Raw genomic sequence first — 10,360 nt, 5'->3', positions numbered from 1 at the left:
ATCTGCGCCCAGTCCATCATCAATAGCATTCACCAACAATGCCTATTCTAGAATATTGCTGCATTTGATGTAGTCAGATGGGGGATTGAAATCTATTTTGACACCAGTCACCTGATTTCCCCTTTAGGATCTCTGACAGGTGGCATGATGGAGAGGAAGAAGTGGTTTTATGAAATATCGTCACATTTGTTCATGCCTGTCAGGTGTCACTCTGTTCTGACAGCAGAGCACATCGTAGTTGTAATAGGCTCTATATGTTCTTCTTGTGAGGAGTGACTGTTGAATATTTATTCTTGTTCTCTGTACATTTCCTATTTTGATTAAATGCTGTATTAATAAATACAAGATGTTACTTACTAAGGAGGCACGAGAGCAATATTGGGGTGTAAACCGTACGATAAAAAAATAGTCGATGCAAAGCAAATCTACAAAAAAGTCTGAGCTAAAAGCAAACATGAACAAACTGTTTAGCCAGCACTAAACCTACCACCAAATATCTGTAGCCTATTAGAAATGTTAAATTGTTTCCCTCCAAACTTTGTTGCGACTGAGTGTGCTCTCATGCATATTCACTTGCTCTTTAACTCAGGAAAGTACAACATTCAACCTTGTAGGACATGTACAATATTTGATTAGATTGACACGCTATGAAATGACGTGAACTGTATGAAAAAGCAGCACCATGGAATGTCTGAAAATATTTTAAAGGCAGTAATCAAGCAGTCAACTTTTTCTGTAGAAGTTTTTGTCCTTGAAAATGTATGAAACATTCATGAACGTATAAATTGAGGTAATGTAAGGTTGATTCATGAGAAGAAAAAAAAAACTTTACGGGGCACGTAGCTCACCGCTTGCTGTTAAAATGCTGTGCATGCGAAAAGATACAATTTATTTGGGCCACCTCAGCACAGCGGCGTTGCCGCTACGACGCATCCCCCAGTTCTCACTCTGCACACACTGGAATAGCTCATGCTCAGCAGGGTGTTTCACGGGCTGTGGAAGGGTGGAAGCCAGGTTGGTAATGCTGCCATACGTCAACTGTTGATAGGTCGTGCACTAATGGAGATCAGGCGTGTTGCCATATAAATCCTCAGTGCAGTGATTTGAAATACAATTTAATTAAACCTCCTATTTTTTATGTCCGTGACTAAGTTCTTGCTCACCATGTTATTGTTAATTAGCATAATTACATCCTTCATCTTGGAATAGTGAAGAAAAAACAATACCCAAGGCATTCTGGGAACCAGACAGAGGAATTATGGCAGGAAGAAACACAAAAAAGATGGCCTCTAAAGCATGACTGCAAGCAACTCATGAAAGGACTCTCAGAGATTCAGGTAAATCTACAATACCTTGTATACTCAGGCAGACTCCCATCCAGGTACTAAGCAGGCCCGACCCTGCTTGACTTCTGAGATCAGACGAGATCAACTGTTTTCAGGGTGGTATGGCTGCAAACAGGCTGCCACCTACACTGGCAGCGTGGACCTAAAGAAAAGAAAAATGCTGCATGGCCATCTTTGTGCCCTGAAAAGAAACAGCGGGCCCCCGCACTGAGCTGTGGAGTGCCTGATGTCCAGGAATAGGTGCAGCGGACTGGGTCACGGCGGTGAGACAGGAGGTGCCGCAGGCCGTGACCCGTCCGTGGCACAAAAATGTGTTTTTCCTTTTTCCACAAGAACTTCTCATCCTACATGCCTCTGAATTGGAAAGGTAAGCGATTCAAAGGTTTAGCAGCTCAAACCGTAAAATAAGACCCTTCTTACCTATTTTACTACTAATTGAAAAGTTCCCAAATTCCAGAATTTCAACATACTTGTTACCTTCACTACACAACGGTGGTTATTCTTAGCAGGGGCAGGTGACAATAGCAGGAAACGGATGTATGACGTTACAACGCACACTTTTACAACGCATGCACTTACAACGCATTTTTTACAACGCATATTCCATTACAACGCACTACACTTACAACGCATGACACTACAACGCATTTTTAAAAACTACCTTTACAACGCATACCATTACAACGCATAATATTAAATTGCATTTAAGGTAAGTATTAGATAGTATAGGGGTAAAAACTACTTTTCTAACTCCAGGTGGTGCAACAGTAGGGTAAGTGTTGGATAGTATAGGGGTAAAAATTGCTATTCTAACTCCAGGGGGTGCAACAGTAGGGTAAGTGTTGGATAGTATAGGGGTAAAAATTGCTATTCTAACTCCAGGGGGTGCAACAGTAGGGTAAGTGTTGGATAGTATAGGGGTAAAAATTACTATTCTAACTCCAGGGGGTGCAACAGTAGGGTAAGTGTTGGATAGTATAGGGGTAAAAATTACTATTCTAACTCCAGGGGGTGCAACAGTAGGGTAAGTGTTGGATAGTATAGGGGTAAAAATTGCTATTCTAACTCCAGGGGGTGCAACAGTAGGGTAAGTGTTGGATAGTATAGGGGTAAAAATTACTATTCTAACTCCAGGGGGTGCAACAGTAGGGTAAGTGTTGGATAGTATAGGGGTAAAAATTACTATTCTAACTCCAGGGGGTGCAACAGTAGGGTAAGTGTTGGATAGTATAGGGGTAAAAATTACTATTCTAACTCCAGGGGGTGCAACAGTAGAGTAAGTGTTGGATAGTGTAGGGGTAAAAATTACTATTCTAACTCCAGGGGGTGCAACAGTAGAGTAAGTGTTGGATAGTGTAGTGTAATATTATGCGTTGTAATGGTAGGCGTTGTAATGGAATGCGTTGTAAAGGTAGTTTTTAAAAATGCGTTGTAGTGTCATGAGTTGTAAGTGTAGTGCGTTGTAATGGATTATGCGTTGTAAAAAATGCGTTGTAAGTGTAGTGCGTTGTAACAGTTGCGTTGTAAAGGTTGTTCCCCGCAGGAAACAGACCATGACATACAAAACTAGCATTGTGGTGTCACTTGCATGCATCCTGCAAGTACATCAAACAATAGGTGGGAGTGTTGTGGGCAGAGAAATACCATGGCTCATCACACACAATAAATAGACGAGGGCACTGCCAGCAGGGAGGCACTGCAGAACAGAGTACAGGGACAGAGTGGAGAGGGAACAGAGCAGAAGCGACAATTTGGAATACCTGCTAAAAAAGAGAAGGTCATTTGTTACTGAATTTGGCATTCGGTGTTATATTTGGGATATGGTTTACAGCACCAACATCCTCTGTTTACATCTATTACACCAAAGGCTAAATGCTGCTATCCAAAGGTTATGCTATGTAAGTGATGTTTCCTACAGATTCACTATAAATGTTTTCATGGATGTATTGTATACACGTAATCTCTCACCTAAGAAATGTACTTGGAATTACCATATTGCTGGCTGAAAATTAAAAAAAGATTACCCAGAATACTTTGGCATGTCTTGTATTAACTTTGAAACAACGTACAGTATTGCATTTCTTAAGCTCTTAATCTTGCTTTGGCCCCCTTTATGAGTGGGCCGTAAATTCCGATGGGCTATGTAATGTTTTTTTTAGGGTAGTGAAATAATGAAGATTTTTCTGGTCAATCATAATGAAGGTCTATGAGTTTTGATATCTGTGGGAAATTCCATCTGCTTAGGGTGATCCCCTAGTCTGTTTGCTTTTCTTCGTTTAGGAAATGCCATCGTAATCAATATAATAATCTCGAAGAAAACACCTTCTTTGAGGTCTTCCCAAAGGACCATGAAACCATCTCCTAGAAAGGACAGGGATTTGCTCTACTCAGTTAGAACCCCAAGTAGATAAAAGCAGAAATGGCTGCCATCTGGACTTCTTTCTAGTTTGATCAACTTATGCCAAAATAAAGCTAGACAAGGTGAAGACAAGAGTTTCACAACAGTGCAGTGGTATCCGTTGCAAGGCTCCAAGAGCCCCACTAGTGGAACTCCGAATCCATGAATTCTAATTCAGCCAATGGCTAAATTGATTAGAATATTCAAGTCAATTATGGAATGAATTGCTTTTTACATTCCGTATTTGAAACACGTGGCTAAAAATTCAGTGGTGGCTCCTCTGCTAAGGTGGAGGAACATCACCCCACCAGTGCGAAGGGAAACATAAAATGATATAAAATGATAATAACGGAGGGTTATTATCTTTTTTTTTGTATTGGAGTTGCCTCCAGGTTGGGGCAGGTGGGCTGTGCTCCCCGTGTCACTTCGAGGAGGAGTGGGTAATGCTGCACAAAATTGCACATGACTGTTTGGCCGGCCGTGTCGGACCCGCCAAACAGTCATGCAAACTTTGCATGTTCTCCACCCATGCTGCAATGCAGCCTGAGTGGAGAACATGCCAAGGCTTCCACTCCCTATCTGAGCGCCGATCCAAGGCACTCTGGCCAATCATGACGCTGCAATCAGATTGGCTAGGGTAGTCTGGAAGCCTGAGTACTTCCTGTTCCTGCTGAGGAGAGGCGGTGACTGGCGACTGCAATGGCGACCAGCAGGTAAGTTTTATTATTTACTTATGTCCTACCCCCCACCTTCCCCCGCCCCATCCCCTACCAGCCGCTACTGGGCTGAATGCATGCAGGAACTGATGGCCTCACACTCCTTGGAACTTATAATCTCTAGAAAAAGAAATTTGTAAAGATACAATGAATTATTTTCATATTAAAGAGCTGGTTCATCCATAATTTTTGTGAAAGGCTGTGGTCAAGGCGAGGAGAATGTTCTCTGAATCCAACTTTGTAATAAGGAGTGAATGCAACTTTCCTGGAGGGAAGAATGTTTGAGAGACAGAGTGATAGTGCTTCCCTGAACTAACCGCAATGATCAGTGATCTGATTATTTTAAATTTTCTCCTGCCAGTAACTCTCTATTAGTAAATACTGGGTATATTAATATATATATATATATAATGTCGTTAGCCCACACTATACCGACCAAAGAGACACATGATTCAGTGTAAACAATGATTTTTTTTACTGGGTGAACAAAACTTATTTTTGTCTAAGGGCAAAAAGTGATTATACATCCCTGTGCTAAACAAAGGGATTGATGGGTTGAATAATTAACTTTTTCTTACAAACAACTTACTTTAACAAACAGGACGAGATTAGTATACGTTTTATATAAGCTTTTTTTTTATCATATAGGCAACCATTTGGAGCCTATTGAGAGGATTGGGAGGTGACCACAAGGGACCTCTGATAGAAATATTTTTAAATGAATAGCATGAAGACTAAGTGAGTCACTACACAGATATTTTTAAAATCAACATTTATGAACACACAAGGGGTGTCTCCTTCATTGTTCTGATGAAGACCCGAATGGATTATCAAGCAGCACACAAACTGTTAATGGGTCGAAACGCCAATGGAATATACAAAACTGACTTGTACAATTTGACTGTGTTTGTATATGTGGAAAGATTTACTCACATGCCCAACTTAGAAACATTTTTGAGATTGTGTAGCCAGGCCCAGTATTGACTGAAAAGCAAATATCTGTTGTTTTGATATCTTGATCAAATGCACCCCTACACTGCACGAGCACTGTTCTTTCACTGTGCGCGGAGCACCTTGCTTGAGTATTATTGCTGATGAAATAAAAAAATAGTTGTTAAACAAAATATACTCAGCATGTGGAACAACCCTCTAGATTTCTGTGTTATCTTAATATAAGCAGTGTGTGTATAAGAAGATTGGCTAACCGCCAATGCAGTTTGTAAAATACTAGCAAACTTAATCCAACAGAAAATATATATTTTGTACTGGTTAGAGTTTCCACCAGCACTAACATTCAACTATCCAGCACAGCTTCTTTATAATGCACAGCTCCAAACCTATGAGCCTTATGGAGCAATGAATCCTCTTTATTCTGGCGTTCCTACACACAATCGCTATGAATCACCTTGATATCAATTTTTGCACACTCAGTGCCTATATTAACAATGGACATTCAATTATACACATTCATGCTCACCAGCAATCTTCAAACATAAACTTTGATGAGGGTGGCAATGGTTCCTTGAGACAAAGTACTGCCCAAGGATCATAGTATTTGACAGCATTTTCATTTGCAGTTTCACAATTTATATTCACTTGTTCGCCTCATGGTGATCAGAATATCCCAGAATATTCACATCCAGAATTATAAAAGACTTGCAAGAGGATCCAGTCTCATATATAGATGACATTTCCATTACATGACTTAGAAGAGCAACTGAAAAGGGTAGACCAAATGGTTTTATCTTATTTGCCAAAACATGATTTAAATTTAAAGTCAACCTAAAATTGCATTTCATAACTTAATGCTATAATTACTACAAAAAGGGTCCATACTGCAACCTCCCAACATAATTACTTTGCAACTTTGAAGTCCTAATTTGGATGTATATTGCAATATGCCCAATGGTTTAAAGCCCTGTGGCAGTTAACTGCACCTACATTACAGAAATAGACGGATCAGAATTCCCTTTACCAAGAGGTAGCAGTCGATTTTTAGGAAAAGGAAAGGGACTGGAGCGAAAACTGTGTCTATTATTTAGTAAACGAAAACCAGAGGGCCTCTGTTAAACCAAATGGGGTGGGCGGACCAGGGGAACAATTGACTAAACAAATCAAACTTAATTCTACTTAATCCAAAATCATGGTTGTCATTTACGGGATGCGGGCATATCATTTGAGACCCATGGTTTGCCCCTTGTGATCCCTAGCACTGCCCTTGCAAACCCTGTCCTATGAGATCACAAAGGCACTGCCAGAAGCGTTAAAAAGGGGCTTTCATGAGCTTTTTGTAAAATTATGTTGGGCCTGCAGCTAACACTAACGAGCGACTGCCTGAAATAAATACAGCAGGGAAGCGGAATCGCACGTAAACCAAATGCTACCTTTTGTGACCTGGGTGAAACGGGCAGAGCTGCGTTTGTAGCGTGCATCTCCTGCAAGAACCCAGCATGGTGCCTTTAAAATAAAAAGAACAAACTTGCAACACAATTTGTTGTTGCTGGTTGAGAGAGCCTGATAAAAAGGTGTCTGGATGTCTCCGGGGATGTCAGGGAGAGGGAAAATACGGTAGAGAGGACAGAAGAAAGAAAAGTTAGGAAAGGACACTGGAGCAGCAGAGAGACCAGAAAAGAGGAAGAAGACACAATAGGTAAGTGAGGTACGGAGGAAAAGGTTAGTGTGTGTCTTTGTGTGCGAGTGTGGGAGAGAGATAGCTACAGAAAGAAAGAAATAGAAATAGCAGAGAGAGATGGAAAGATGAAGTGATATACTTTGGAGAAATTGAGACAGACCGGTATGAGAGGGAGAGTCAAGAGAGAAGCTTGAGATAGGAAAAAAAGAGACAGCTGACAGACAGATGGAAAGACAAAGATGTGACAGGCAGAAAAAATAGAAAGCCACGATAGGGAAATAAAGGGCAAACAAATGTGAGAAAGGGGTGAAAAAGAGACAGTTGAGGAAAGACACAGCAGAGAGGGTTGACGGTGGAAAAAGAGGCATCTAAGAGATAGGTGAGATAGATGTAGAGTAAGAGGCAGGTGTGAGAAAGGTGATAAAGTAAGCATGCTGCGAGAGAGCTCAGAGAGAAACAGAAAGAAAGAGGGGGTACATGTGAGAGAAGGGGGTGTAATGAAGAGACAGAAGGGAAGAAACAACTGAGAGATGAGAGAATGTGCATGTGAGAAATAAGTTATAAAGAGGTTGCTGAGATGGGGGTAGGGAGAGACAATCTTTAGAGAAGTGAAACAGAGGTAAGCGGCAGCTGAAAGAGAGGTGGGTACATATAAAAGTGAAAGGTAAATGATATAGAGATAGAGGTGAGAAAGAGATGAGTGAGAGATTGAGATAGAGACCTGAGATGAAAGAAGTAATAAGGAGTCAGGTAAGAGACACAGGTAACAAGAGATAGCTGAGAGAGAGGGTTAGAGGAGAGAGACAGGTTGGAAAGAATTTACTCAGAGAAAAAGTAGGGGGCAATTTAAGGGGTAAAAGAGAAAACTGATGCAAGACCTTAGAGAGGGACATGGGTGAGAGAGTGAGGGTTGATAAAGAAACAGCAGCTTAGATAACATAAGCTTAGAGCAGTAAGGAGGACTGATAGTTGGAGAGCGCAGAGAGAGAGTTGAGAGGGGAAGACATATGAATGCATTTATAAAGACGCAGATAGATGAGGAAAAAGTAGCTGGACGAGAAAGTCAGACCAATGAGAGGAAGATATTAAAGGCACCATGACTGGGGAGAAGGAAGCAGTACAGAGAATGGGAGAAAGGGGAAAGCAGTGGTGAGAGACAGAAAGATGACAAAGATTGCTGAAAGAGAGAAGAGAATGTGAAAGGCAGGGTTGATAATAAAGATGTTAGAAAGAGACAACTGGGAGAGATTAGGGCAGGCTGGAGATAGAGAGCTGATATAGAGACAGACAACTGTGTGGCAGACATGTAAGAAAGAGATGGTTGAGGAAATGAGACAGGTGGCAGACATGCGAGAAATGGATTCTAAAGAGATAGAGAAGTTAGAAAATGGTAAGTGAGGCAGAGAGAGAGACAGGTGGGATAGAGAGGTGGTAAAGCCACTCCAATAACTAAGAAGGAGGCAGCTGAGGGAAAGAGGGGTGATACAAAATATACAAATACATTTGAGAAAGAGCCCCTTGTCATGGATGGTAAAGATGAGGAATAGAGAAACCTGATAAAGAGACAGTTGAACAAGAAAGGCGTATAGAGGGAGGCAGGGGATGCAGTAACAGCTGGTATTAAAAAGGGCGAGAAGAAAGATGACCAGTTAGACTTGAAGGCAGGAGATAAGAGAAAAATGTCAGGAGAGAGGAAGGGGACAGAAGAGCAAAGTGAGATGAGAAAAACCACAAGAGAATGTATCAGACAGGTTAGGAGAGAGAGGTATACACAATTGTTTACAAGGGAGGAAAGAGAGATTTGAGAAAAGAGGCGCGAATACGAAATCGAGAACCACAAAACTTGGCAAAAAAGTTTGTTCATCATCTGTCACAATAGCACCGTTTACCTTCCTCTATTATGAGATGATGGACATTTATTCTGGACAACTTTGCAAAACTGAAGGCAGGGTACCAGTCTATGAAAATGTGCACCTTTTTTTGGGCATGTCCAGTGTTACCATAACCATCAGTTAATTTTCTCAAAGATACTCCATAGGAATACATGCTAACATTTCCAAAGAGGAAAAAGGTAGATAGTGGTAAAAAACTAGGAGAATTCTTTCCCTCCAAGAGCTATCTATGAAACAGAGGCTATAATAGGCAGGAGACAGCTAAAAAAAAGCCTTCTTTGGCTTTAAGAATTAGGAGCCTTTCTTCCACCTAAATCGGGTCTGCTGGCATGTACGAATCGGGCACTGGTGTGAACTGAGAGCCTGGATCTGTAGTGGAGAGAGTGCAGCAGTTAATGAGTGAACAGTTTTTTCAAACTGCATTTTCAGGTTTCACTGCTTGTGGGCTGCCCTGCCTTTGGCTGGTGCACCTGAGACTCCCAGGGACCTTCAATATCCCTTCTGGAGTGCACTAGTTACATGGTACTTTCTACTTGGCACAATTTAGTGCAAGGCGAAGGGCAAAGTTGTTCCCTTATTTGAATGGGGCGCACCACGAGTGAAATGAGGAATTGCCCTCTTCATATTGGACAAGAGTGGAATGTGAGCATAAGCAATGGGAATTAAACAAAGGGCTCTACTTGCTTCTGCAGCCCCTTCTATTTAACATAAGTGTCTGGTTGAATAGAATCTTACAGGAGATTGATGGGTGAATATTCAGTGATAAAACAATTGACTATCCTTTGACAGTTTGACAAAATATGTTGTCCAGGTAGTGACATTTTCTTTAAAAAAAAGTAAATCAATAGAACAGTCTAGGTTCGCATGATGCATGTGCGTATGCAGGTCTTGTTTCTGCATATCTGTAGGGAGTCAGGCATCTGTTTGAAACTAGACTCTGTCTTTTGCCAGGGCTTTCTTGAGTTCAGGGATTGGTCTGGTCTCTTGTGAGAAAATCACTGAATAGATGCCTGTTCACTGATACATACACAATGGGTCCCAACGAGTATGCTAATTGTATTTCTTTATGCGTTTCACCGCCTAGTGGCCATCTCACCTGGAGATTTTTAAAGGCTTTAATGAACTATTTAGAGCCATGAATAAACTTACGTAGATTGTAATTACTTCTCATGTAGATCCAATAAGTCTAAGCAAATTGATAGTCATGTGGTCTGCGTTACTTTATAAATGCCCCTTTATTATTATTATTATTAAAATGTGTTTAACTTTGCATCTGTTCACCTGTTGTAGCTGTGAAGGTGATATCTATGCCTCTGGCTTAGCTTGGTAGAATCCTAGTTGAAATACAGATGGCAACTAAAATAGATATTTTTCTG

General features: G+C 41.0%; 1 pseudogene; it reads right to left on the bottom strand.

Moving 5' to 3' along the window:
- Window positions 1-1,340: 1,340 nt before the first annotated feature.
- LOC146867431 (5S ribosomal RNA) lies at window positions 1,341-1,459 on the bottom strand (annotated as a pseudogene).
- Between the last annotated feature and the right edge of the window lie 8,901 nt (window positions 1,460-10,360).

This window comes from Triturus cristatus, chromosome 1_2, assembly GCF_964204655.1.
Source record: "Triturus cristatus chromosome 1_2, aTriCri1.1, whole genome shotgun sequence".
Lineage (NCBI taxonomy): Eukaryota > Metazoa > Chordata > Amphibia > Caudata > Salamandridae > Triturus > Triturus cristatus.
The sequence above is the reverse complement of the archived record's forward strand: the minus strand, read 5'-3'. Positions and strand labels throughout refer to the sequence as shown.